The sequence below is a fragment of the Poecilia reticulata genome, chromosome 8 (assembly GCF_904066995.2).
Source record: "Poecilia reticulata chromosome 8, P_reticulata-male-v2, whole genome shotgun sequence".
Classification (NCBI taxonomy): domain Eukaryota; kingdom Metazoa; phylum Chordata; class Actinopteri; order Cyprinodontiformes; family Poeciliidae; genus Poecilia; species Poecilia reticulata.
In genome coordinates this window covers 23,343,681-23,356,747 of record NC_088837.1, presented here as the reverse complement: position 1 = coordinate 23,356,747, position 13,067 = coordinate 23,343,681, and the positions used below count along the sequence as shown (strand labels likewise).

The following is a 13,067-nucleotide window of genomic DNA, read 5'->3' as shown; positions in this document are numbered from 1 at the left end:
TCCTATAGAGTCTAAACATCAGCAGAAGGCCTTGTGACCTCAGTAATTTTTGTCATTATTTCCAGGATGTGGGTTAAAGTTGATCGGACAGTCGAGTCCAGTCGAGCTGCCAGGATGCAGGATGCATCACCTCCCATTCATGCTGCTGTGGCTATAAATACAGCCAGCTGTGTTTCCATTATGAATGCAGAACGACACCCCAAACCTTTTTCTCTGGCCCTGAACACTGCCGACTCATCATCTCCCATGCACTTTCAAACACCCACTGCTGCCTACTGCTGGTGCACACCGACATCATGCAGAACGGTGCAAAGCTTTCCAGCTTCTTCGTACTCTGCTTCCAAGGAAACAGTACGAAGAAATTAAGAAACTATAAGAAAGCGACACAAAAAATTAAAGAAAAACTGAGGAAATGGGTCAAGACTTTAGCACAATATGAACATGAAAAACTCATCGCTAAATGTTTAATTTGCTGGAGGAGGTATGCAGAATGTAAATAAACAAAACATTTAAATATCTTATTTTTAAAACATAACAGTTTAATCAGTGGAGGCGTTTCTGCTATTTGTCACTGAAAAGCAGAAAAACTAAATGCATAATGATAAACCAATAGAACAAATTATTAATTTAAAACATATTTAATGATGGGATCCACGATTAGTTGAAACAATAGATTTAACATTTATTTCAGGTGTAAAATGAATACTGTAAAAATATTGTAGGCTCCTTAGTTTTTATAAACTTAAATAAAATATTGCCACACGGACGTCGCCATGTTGTTTACGCTGCAATGCATTCTGGGTAGATTACGTTTCTACGCTACTACGATAGCTCCGCTTGCCAGAACAATTATTTTTACACAATAAGTAACGTTCAGCGCTCTCCATTTGACCAGCAGCGTCACAGTCAAAATATTTTCTCAAATATATTATATTGTTGTCACAAAAATTTACAAATGTTGTACTGTCACTTTAAACATCTATTTATTAGCTTCCTGATTTCGTGTTAGCTCCTGCTAATGACGCTAGCTCCTGCTAATACACTAAACAGTAGAAAACAAGCAAATTGCGTTTGTTTGTTTTAACAAATATCTTGTATATGATGCCACATGAAAACATCACGGCAGTTTACCTCAATTCAGATGTTTTATGTCCATAAAAATAGCCTACCCGTGTTATGAGTTCTGCGGGGCGCAGGTGGAAACAATGGCGATCTCCGTAGCCAACAAATGCCGTTTTTGAAGTAAATGAGTTTTTAGGTGTCCTAAGCAGCAGCTTTTAGAGTAATGGGAAAACAACAACATATTTAGGCCAATATGTTTACTTTTCCAGTAATGCATTTTACAGTTTCTGATAAAAATTAATCCAAAACAAAAAATATGTTTAAGAAAATACAAAGTGAAAAGAAAATAGAACTATATTTATATTAATAAGTAAAAAGAAATTAACCTTTTTAACAACAATGCTTCCCATAATACTGCTAATACTAATTGAAATAGGTATGTATTAAAAGTGCTTACTCTCTCATTTTCTTGGTAAAAAATTACTTTTCAATACTTTAGTCCTCATTGTCCTGAAAGGGAAATAATAGACACACAGTCCAGGCAACTTCTGTGATTAAATATCAAGAAAAAATTTAATAAAATAAGGTTACTTAAATTTAAATTAGGCAGAAACAAACTGAGATAAGAAAGCTGTTAAAAGAGGTCATAAGAGGAGCAACGATTAGTTTTTGTGGTGTCAAAGCTGATCACTGGACTGGAAAATGAAGAGTGAACAGGCCAGAGCCTGTGAACGTGAACACAGCTGTTCCACTGTGACAGAAACCAAACGAAGCAGCTCAAACACCTTTCAATCACCGCAAGCAAACCTGACACCAGGTGAAATCTACACAAAACACCGTGTCACTCAGAGTGACAGCGTCATCGACAGAAGCTCTCACTGCACTAAACACGAGCGTCCGACTAGACGTACAACTGAAATTATAACTGAAACTCAATCATATTAGCCATTTAGCAATAAGAGGACATGAAGCTGCTGCTGTTGTTGGATAGAACAAGAATAACGAGGGGCTACATTCAATGTTTGGATAGTAAATGGCTATAAAAAAATAAATATATTTGAACCTCTAGTGTTTATCCATTCTACTTCTCTCTGAGCGTCGTTTGGTATCCTTCATCCAGACCGTTATTGGGTACACCAGTTCAATTACTTGCTACAATAAATAATGAATCAGCCAATAACAGATCAGTGCATTTGGGGATCCAGACGTGGTGAGAAGTGGCTCTCACATTTCCTCAGAAAAAGAGAAAGTGTTGAGCTGCAGATGTACGACAAAACACCTTGTTGAGAGTCAGGGGAGAATAAGCAGACTAGTTCAGAGATGAAAGAAAGGCAGCAGGAGCTCAAATAATCACCTGGAGTACAGGGAAGACCCTCTCTTCATGCCAAGCACATCAATTCTCAACCTTGCAGTTGATATTATGCCAGTTGAACGCTAAGAGCCCCACCTGTCAGCCAAAAGCAGGAAACAGAGGATGTGTTAACACCAGCCATGTTTAGTCTCCTTTCATCCAGCTGTAGTTTGTTTGTCGAAAGTCTGGTTCACTTGGGGAGATGTGAATGTGTAATTAAACACTGGTGTGGACTATATGCAGGGTTCGAATGCCAAGCGGACCGGAGACAGCTCCAAAACCAGGAAGTGGACTATAGTGCAGGGCATTCTGGGTAAACACAACCAAAACAAACGTGAGTCCAGCTAGTGGGAGAAATGGTTCGTGGTCTTTCAGCAAAGACAAAAGACAAATCCTACAAGCACTTAAAATCTAAAGCCACTCCATTTCTGTCTACATTTTGTGAAGAAGGAAGTTGTGCTCATGTCTTCTTCAGAGGTTTTTGTGTCGTTTCCTTTAGTAGTTCTTGGTGCAGCGCACCCACAGGTAAGGACGGGAACTCCCTCAGGAGAAACCCAGATTGGTCTGAAGGCGTCATTTTGACTTTTCTCTGTCACCGTCTTCAGAGTGCGCTCCACTGCCATGAGGGAATATAACCTAAGCACAAATTAACTCCTGTAAATCTTTCAAGAAAAACAGGCAGCTGGCAGCCTAATAACAATTTATTTAGCTGATTTAATTGTAAAAATTGTATTGGATGCTGCACAAACAGGAAAGGATGCAAACCAAACTCATTCTATGGTAAAACTTGATGAGGAATGAAGACGTCAGTCGTAAGGACAGGCAGTCCTCAGTGAATCCGCAGATTAGCAGCGAACAGTTTTTACAAGGTAAGAAGATTAATGTTCGTTTACTGTACAAGTAAGAAAGATTCGTAAGATGCACTTAAGTATTGCATTACAGAGAAGGTACGTGTCTAATCATTGGTTACCATGGAGAAAACGCTCCACCATCATGTAGCCCAGCATGTAGGAAAAACACTGGTTAGCATCTAGACTTTTACTGCTCTGCTGTAAAGGAAAACGCTGTGGTGTAAATTATGTGGCGTGAATTCAGGCAAAGTCAACACATCAGGTGGGAGAAGGTGAGTTGGTTTCTATGTCCAACTGTTGAAAATACCACCGTCTACGAGGCAGAACTAGGTGTGCAACTTCCACAGACAAATTAGCTCTAGTAGAAAAACATGTCCTGGCAAAACAACTTGGGAAAACAATCACAGTTTCTCCATTCGGTTCCTACATCCCTCACTTCTCATGTCCGTCATGGTGATCAAGTGCAAAGAGTCAATACCTGCTCTGCCTTTGAAACTAATTAGTGTTCATTAAAGTGAGACAGAAATGGAGAGCCTAGTTAAATTCATGGATGAATTGACTTACAGAAACATGCAGGGACTCAAAACTACAAATTCATTCACTAAAAGTGTTAAAGGTTAACATGTATTTTTAAGTTGGTGTTGGATAGATAACACCTGAATGCACCATTAGACCTTCCTGCTGCCTCAAATACAACCAGGTGGCGCCCCCTCCCATCATGGCCGCCCTGGGTCGGTGCCGCTCCACCGCTGCAGCTGCGTCTAAAAATAGCAACCCCACTATGATGACGACGCGGTGGAAAAATCCCCTCATGCACCTCTTTGTGGCACATTTAGCCCTAATAAACTGAGAGAGAGAATCCATGATGCATGGAGGAGTCTGGCCAAAGCTCCACCACCTTCCCTCTCTGCACTCCACTCCCTGCAATTACCATCAGTGGACGGTTTTAATGGGATAAGTGGGATTTGGTTTGGAGAACAAGTAAGAGTGTTACTGGGGTGTTATTACTGAGTATGTTCCAGTGCCTGAAGACACAGAATCACACTCCGAACAGTCTTTGTGCTGATCAAATGTTGGCTTGAAGCAAACCGCTGGTGCTGAAAGTTTTATAACCACATAAAATGCTGCGACTCCTCGTTGGCATGGTTATAGCCAAAGAGAGAGAGAGAGAAAGAGCTGATAGGTGTTGCACTGAGGAAATAATGATAGATCTGTTCCCTACACACGTTTAATGGTAAACTAATACAAAAGTACTTCACTTTATTAAACTACAGCACTTTGGCCAACGTCTCTTGGTTTTTATGTGCTGCATAAATAAATTTACATTAACAAAATGTGAGTCAAGATCAGCCATAATTCATCTGAATGGATCAATATTACAAATCAACTTCCAAAAATGTCAACACTTAATTAAACATACAGCAAAAGTATTCAAATCCCTTGAACTTTTCCATATCCTGTCACCTAAAAATGAGTCACCAAGAGGTTTAAAGGACCCAAAGCATCACCAATCAACAAAGAAATGGTTCAGAAGAGAGAAAATCAACTTTCAAGGTAATCTCAACTCTGTAGAAAACAAGAGAGATTAGTTGAAAAAACATAAGAGGAACATAAGAGATGATTTAAAAACTGGGCACAAAAAGCTGCCCTTTACAAAAGCTTTAGTGCCGTTTTAATGGAGATCAGGGGATTAAATTATGCTGCTGCAATAAAAGTTTCCCATTTTCTCTTATTTCACTTTCTATCCTTTCTGACACCGACTTCGACACCTTCTTATCTCAGATAACCAAGTATTAACCATCAATTTGGAAGCGCCAACTGGACAAATGTCTCAGAAGAGACACCAAACCAATGTGTGATTTCATTCCTCGCTGACACCAAGAGTTTTGTCCCAAAAATCTCAGAACCATCGCGCTTCAAGGCTGACAGGCTTCAATCTCAACCACTTTTTCCTCTCTACCGGAAGTAATGGTATCACCTGTGTCTGCAAAACACTCCAACAGCCCATTAATGCCAGACAGAACCGTCGCTCAGCTGTGACGAAGAACCCACAGACGATGAAATGATTAACGGTTCCTGTCGCTCAAAGACAGGTGGCTGCAGGTGAGTGACAGAGGGGAAGGAAATCAGAAGAAACAAGAGAGAGAGGACAAGGCTGAAGTAGGACAAAGCGCAGGGGAGGTCTGTCTGTCCCAGTTCAGAGGCTTACCACCAGTAAGAGCCGGAGAAGAAGTGAGAGAGAGAGGAAAAACGGCTGAAAGGAGTGAGAGATGGAGAGGCCTAAATCTGGAGGTATGAACTGCATCACCCCCGAGCTGTGCTGCAGGAAGAAAGCCGAGCTAAACTCCCATGCAGTTGAGCAAATAAACCAAGAGGGAGGCTGGAAATAATAAACCTTAGAGAAAGTCGAACTCTGGCAACGTTTCAACACTAAAGCAACCGAGCAGATGGACGACCAATCCGAAAGAAACAGTTCATTCTCCGTACAAACCTGCCCTTCTTTAATTAATTTAATAGAATAATCACGTCTGTAAATCCTTCTGCGAGCTCTCAGGCCCTCTTGGAGTCGTGCTCACCAGAACTGAGAGCGTGTTCTGCAGAGATTGTGGGCCCCTGATCCCCATGGAGGGATCTGCACGGCTGGAAACGCTGATTTGCTGCAGAGTCCTCTCATTCCGGGCTAAACTTCGCTGACCCAGATGATATTAATGGGACTTGAATGTCAATTCCAACCACTGGCACCGAGCGTGGGCTGTTTGCTGGACTTTGGCGCTGTCTGTTTGCCAAATAACGCTTGAAGCAAAGATGACATGGCAGTCAGCTGCAGCTAAATTGGTTTGTTGAACCAGATCAGCTCGACTTCCCCGGGCTAAATTATCTCCCAAGGAGTGAAAGCAGAAATTAGGACTGTAAAACTTTAAGAAGACAATAAATAAAGACGACTCACCCAGACATAAAGCTAAAACTCTGTTACGCCACTTATATGTATGTTTCATGTTTGGGATAAAGTTATTGTGGGAAAAAAATGAAAGCAAGAGAACGTGAGGGGAGGAAACTGAACTGCTGCACAAACAATTTTGAATTTATCCATTAAAATGAATTTAGGGGAAGCAAGGTGAGCTAAAGGTTTGCAAAGTTAGCTGAAGCGCCAAGCCGCCATCACAGTTTGACCCGCGTTAATCTAATGAAGCTTAAGTTGAAATCCAGAAACTTGCTCATTTTTCCCGCTTCTCATTTATGAGCAGAAGACACGTCGGTCGTCATGTTGTGGCTGATGCGTGTTGGTGTTGCATGACATTTGCAAATCGCTGCATGTCAGACGTTCATGTACCTGAACTACGGAGTATATCGGCTCAAATATCACGTCTTCTTTCACATTGGAGAATTTGCACAAAGCCCAATTAGCTTGATGCATACCCACAATGCATCACTATAAAACTGTCACTTTGATAAACCTTTGATGCCACCACTCAAGACGCCTCCTTTCAAACTCAATAATTCACGTTTAGGTTTGAACTGAACCGCTCCTTCTCGCTTTAGCCAGATACTTTAGTTTTATTTCAAACTCCCAGATTTTATTCCAGTCGTTTAAAGTGGTTTTGTTTAATGTCTCTCCAGGCATTTTGAAAGTCTCTCAAAGTTTTTCTTCAAACTTTGGCTGCATTTTTGCTGATTTGTGCCAAAGCAGATAAATAGTCTGGGAAAGTCACATCGTTAAGAAACAGACAAAAAGTTACCATCATTCAGTTTAACTTTCACTATACATCTCACTGAGAATTACTTTGCTGGTGATAAAAATCCATTTTCTGTTCACATCTTTGGTATTTTTTATAGATTCGGCTAAAAAAATGGGAACAAATTGTGTTTTTTTCCCCCTGACTTCTCTGTAAACAGTCAGGCAGAACAGCCAAAGAACAGGAAACTTTCTAAAAAGACAATCAGAAAGCCAGAAAAATGAAAATTATTTTATAAAAATACAGCTGAACGCAGGTTATCAGAGGATTTAGGGATCACAACCAAACAGTGAATATGTGAGGATACTTGAGACTCCCTTTAAAATATTTAGAAATGGCTATTTTAATAGTTTGTTTTTTAAAAGAAACAAACACTAAATATACATTAGTATGCAATAATATACACAATGGAAACCGTCTTAGCACGACCACAGAAGCTCAGATCTACAGTCGTCCTTATTTCCGTTCTTGGCAGTTCAGCCAATCAGCAGCCAGGAAAAAGAATGGCGGTCCTTGATTGGCTTCCAAGTTGCAATTTCATTTCAGCATTTTAGATAATCTCTAGATAAACTTTCCATGTATAATTTGGAGTTTGTTTCACAAAAAAATCCTTTAATAGGCCAAAGTCAATGTATCTCTATTCCTTAGGTAGTTCTTCTCTCTTGTAAGATTTACAGGATAAATCTGCAACATTTTTGCTATTTAGTTTAATTTTGAAGAGGATTTCAAACTTCACACTGCCGATTGCTAACCTCCTAGTTGGACTTAGACATTATGAACCACTGTTAATCTGAGAATACTGACCTACAAATAGGTGGGAGCCCATTGTTCCAAACAGAGTTGCTGCCCTTCCTGAAAAATGCAGAGCACCAATTTAACCACCAACAGGGAATGGTTCCAGTTTGGAAGTAATTTGTTACACCTGCAGACCTGTAAGCGATGTGTTGAGTAAGGACGGCACATCTAGAAAAGGTAAGTAGGATGGAACTGGTTGCACTGCACTCCCAACACAACCCACATGCTTCACTCCAGCCCATCTTCAAAAACTTACTTTCAACATGTCTTCACACCTGATCGTCCAGGACACTCAGTTCAGTTGGGAACCAAAACTGTAACATTTGTTAATTTTTCAGCTGCTGTGTTTCTCTTTCACACGGCATTGAGTCAAACGAACCAAATCCTTTGAGCAACCTGTACCCCTCCTCGCCTATGGGGGCACCGCACCAAGAGCCACTGAAGGAAACAACACAAAAACCACTGAAGAAGACACAAAACGCGATTTCCTTCACAAAATGAAAACAAAAATGGAGTGGTGTCAGATTTCAGTGGTTGGAGGATTTCAGGACACATTTATCCCACTAGTATTAGATTCATATTTATTTAGTTTTTATTACCCAGAATGCCTTGTGCCGTAGTCCACTTCCTGATTTTGATTGAACACGTAATTAAACTCTGATGCGGACCAAAAAAGCGAAATCTGGTCCACCTACAAACCTTGTTCTCGGTTCGGTTGAAGTGAACTTTGGCGCGATCTGAATGCCTGTGTGAACATCAATCAAACCAAAAGCAGAAAGTGGACTGCAGCGCAGGGCATTCTGGGTAAATACAACCAAAACAAACTCGAGTGTCTAGCGCTAGCGGGAGAATGACTTCTGGTTTTTCATCAAAGACAAAAGAGAAATCCTACAACACCTAAAATCTGACGCTACTCCCCGTTTGTTAACATTTTATAAAGGAAGTTGCGCTCAGTGTCTCCTTCAGAGGTTTCTGTGTCGTTTCCTTCAATGATTATTGGTGCAGCGCCCCCACAGGCGAGGAGGGGAACAGGTTTTTTCAAAGGCATTGGTTACAGTGCAGTGTGAAAGAGAACCACAGCAGCTGAAAATGTAACAAATGTAGAGACTTTAGATCATAAGGAAGCCAGGCTCTCTTGAGGCCAAATGTAAAGCAATTTGAGTTGGTATGCAACTCGGCCTGGAGTGTAACGACTGCTTGACATTAGTGAGTGGAAAGAGTTTTTGAACTCTCCTTTATCTCCACTCCACGCCGACATCAGCTCTCCATCTCCTAATGGTGTCTCCACATCAGCGCGAGGCGGGAAGTTCACAGTTTCACTGCTGTAAATTGAGCTGGATGCTCTGCAGTTTGAAGAAGAGCTCCTCTGTCATTACCCTCCTCACATGCAGAGCCTGAAAAGCAGGTGTTGGCGTGGGTGATGTCCCTGCATTGTCGTTATTCTGCAAAAACTCAACTCAACTCCCAGTCACGTCTGAAACACCTACAAGTCCTGCAAAACCTGCACTAGTGTGTAATTATGTGCACCTTCAGCAGAGACAAAGGCATCTATACACTGCAAAAATACAAAACCCCACCAAGTGCTTTTGGTCTAGTTGTAGTGCAAACATATTAGTACACACAAAATAACTCAAAACTAACTTACAGGTCACTTTTCAGCAATATAAGAGCTTGTTTTAAGAAAATAATTTATTAATATTGAGTTAAAAAGTACTGGTGACAAGAGAAATAATCTACCAGTGGAACAAGACACTTTTTCCAATATTATAAGTTAAAATGTCTTGTTCCAATAGCGGATTATTTCACTTATAACTACAATAACAAATACTGCTGGATTATAAATCATCCCAGAAGTTATTGCAATATACAATAAATATTGTTGTTTTAAGACAATTTTCAAGTAGTATGATGGTAATAATGGTGTAATAATGCAAGAACACATCCTCAAAGGTCAATAACCTTTAAATTTAACTGGAAGATATTTTAAATATTCAAAATGAATAAATAAATAAATAAAACGACCAATAAAATGATTTAAAAAGTCTCTAAACAAAATGATCCTCCAGTAAAACCAAAGGATCAGACTGAAGACTTTTATCACCCAGATTCAGGTAGAAAAAAAAAAAAGAGGAAGATGATAAATCATGCAAATGGAAATTATTGAGCTTTGTAATCAATTAATTTATTGATTTTTGCAAGTCTTTTTCTACCAATATTAAGAAATGATTAAAAGCTCTTACATCTTGCTGAAAAGTTACTTGTGAGTCAGTTTGGTCCTATAAAATAGTTGCAGTAGAAACTAGACAAAAATACAAAAGGTTTTGTGTTTTTACAGTGCAGAGGTGGAGATCATGTCAGAACATTGTGCAGGAATGAAGCCGTTGAAGTGAGAAACATCCTGAGCAGAAACTCCTGCTGCGTCTCACATTTCCTCCCATGAATCCGTGTTCATGTTCATTCATGCTGATCCTGCCTCAGTCTGCATGTCGGGGGAATCTCCGTGTGATTCAGGGTGATTTTATGCACCGCTTGGTGTTTTAACAGAACAACGAGACGCTCTGTGCAGCACATCCTTTGACAGGCATGCAAACGAATGTGGGTGGGATTATCAGATTGCCACAACGGTAAATCTGCGTTAAGATTTTATTTTTTTTTAAATCTGGTGCACAAACATTTTCTTTCCCCTTGCAGATGTGGGAAAATATTGTGCATCCTCAGCAGATCCTCGATCGCATCTCCTGCATGTAAACGTCCTGCATGCACAGAGAGGCAATGTTTCACATCATTGCAGTTAACTTGAACATTCACGCCCCCCTGCCCCCCCCCCCTCTCTCTCTCTCTCTCTCTCTCTCTCTCTCTCTCTCTCTCTCTCCTGAGGTCCTGCTGCACACAGACAGACCCCCTACTGACTCCCTCATCAAAAACCAAGCTTCCTCTGTCTCCATGCAACTCAGAGATGAAGAACACATAAAAAAAAAAAAAGACAGGAAAGAGTCTTACTTTCTTTTATAATTCCTGGTGAAAAAGGAGAATTCCCTCTGGAAAAAAGAAAGTGGGGAGAAGAGAGGAAGAGGAGGAAGAGGAGGAGGAGGGGAACCCAGTGGCTTCCAGTTGCAGAGAAATGAGGAGCAGCAGGAAGATGCAACGATAAAAACCTTCCTCCTTCAACAACGGCCGCGGCGTTGAAGAGGTCACGGTCAGCCCCGGGTGCTGCTGGACGCAGAGGAGCGGAGCGGCAGCAGCATCTTCATCACCAGCTCCTCCTCGCCTCTCCTCCTCCTGCAGCAGCAGCAGCAGCAGCTCTGTAGTAACACTTCTATCTGTTCGGTCCGACACACTCCCCATCCTTCGCCGCACGGCCCTCCCCTTCTCCAGCTCTCCTCGTCCTGATTGGCTGACCCGCTCCTCTCCTCCGTTACCCGGATACAGGGCTCACCCCTCCCTTCTCCAGTCAGCACACCCCCCTCCCGGGTTGCCAGGTTGGGAGGGTTTCCACCCAGTTTGGCTGCTTTTGAGCACATTGGGCAGGAAGAAACTGATTTGAGGGAGTTTTTAAAAGTTTGGGTTTTTTATAAAGTGTTTATAAGAAAATTACTGTAATTGTGCGACAGAGAATTAGGGCCATGCCAACAAAAACATTAATAAATAAATAAAATTGCAAGAATAAAGTCAAAATACAAGAACAAAACTGCAATACTGACAGTAATGTCGTAATATTTTGAGAATAAAGTCATAAAATTATTTCTGTAAGTGTGTAACACGAGAAGAAAGTTGTAATAATGATTCAGTAAAATCATAATAATGATAAAGTCATATTATTACGAGAAGTCGTAATAATACCAGAATAAAATTGTGATAATTGTTTTTGAGAAATATTATGAAAATAAAGTCATTCAAGTGGATAAAGTCAAAATAACATCAGAATAAACATCAGAATATCAGAAGAAAGTTGAAATGTGAGAATAAAATGTTAATGACAAAAGAAATCAGAATATGTTGAGAATAAAATCATAATATCACGAGAAGTCGATATAATACAAGAATTGTAAAAATGACAATAAAGCCTATTTCGAGATGTACTATGTGAATAAAGTCAAAATACGAGAATAAAATCGTAATAATCACAATAAAGTCATCATATTCCGAGACATATTACAAGAATAAAGTTTAAATATTATGAGGATACAGTCAGAATATTTCTAGAAGTCATAATAATACAAGAATCAAGTCATAATTATTATTTTGACATTTCGTCTTGTTGAAAAACAAAAGTTTTCTGATCCCCTCAGAAACTTTCCTCATGTTTCTGCAGCTTTTCTTTTCAGTGATCGGTTCTTAAGCCACTCATTATTTTTAAACACGATCCCTTGGTACGCCAACTGCAGCGCTGCGCTGTGAGCCGACATCACAGTAATAAAACGGTTGTTTACTCACAGTAAACAACCGTTGAGAAAGACCCGATTACACATCTAATCTGATGTTATTAGCCAATCGATTTGATTTGGACGGGTTTTTCGTTGCGTTTGGGGCTGGAAACTCTCAGTCAGATCTGGCAACCTGCACCCCCCCCCCACTATCTTTCTCTCTCTGTATCTTTGATGTTTGGGAGTTCAGTGTCTCAGCTGTGAAAAGAATGTTACGTTTTCTCATCTTTTACAAGAACAGAGCGGGATCCACCCAACCTTCCAGATACATCAAATAATCCTGCAGTTACCGTGTAAATCAACCACAACAAACACCTTCCACACACAATCAACCAGAATCGAAGGACAAAAAGCAGGGAACTCTCCCACAGAAATATGAATTAGAAATGAAAAGATGTGGATAAGAGGATGATGAGGGAAGCCGCCGCCGCCGCTGCTGCTGCAATGCTTATTATCATACAGAGAGGAAGACGGAGGAGAGGAGCTCTGTGGGAGGAGAAGGAGCTTCCTACAGACGAGCTGAACTGAATAGCAAAGAGATATTAACTCCATTATTCCATCAGTGGCCACAGTGGCTTTGATGAGCTAACCTTCGCTTTCACAGCTGAAAACTGGGGCGAGCGAGGAGAGTTAGGACGACTGTGTGCAGGAAACCCACCGTCAAACACTAAAACAGATGTTCTGTCAGTCAGATCCTCGTGATGGGGGAATAAAAGGTTCTGCATTTCTCTTTTCTGAGAAGCTCGTGTTATTTCTCCCTGTTATGCTTCCTTGAACGGGTTAGGATCGGCCTGTGGCCGAAACAAAGCATGTTTATTACATTTTCTTTGGGACAAAATCATTTTTAGAT

At 40.6% G+C, this 13,067-nt stretch overlaps 1 protein-coding gene across 4 annotated transcripts in view; it reads right to left on the bottom strand.

The window, feature by feature from the left end:
• The window catches only part of shank1 (SH3 and multiple ankyrin repeat domains 1), an 89,362-nt gene extending 78,109 nt beyond the window's left edge, over positions 1-11,253 (bottom strand). For 2 of the 4 annotated variants that reach the window (XM_081610274.1, XM_081610275.1), the window contains exon 1: positions 10,794-11,253. The gene's annotated coding sequence lies outside the window, so the exon portion shown is untranslated. Of the gene's footprint in view, positions 1-1,169; positions 1,187-10,793 lie in introns of those variants that run through there. The other 2 variants (XM_081610272.1, XM_081610273.1) reach the window with 2 other exon arrangements.
• Positions 11,254-13,067: the final 1,814 nt, after the last annotated feature.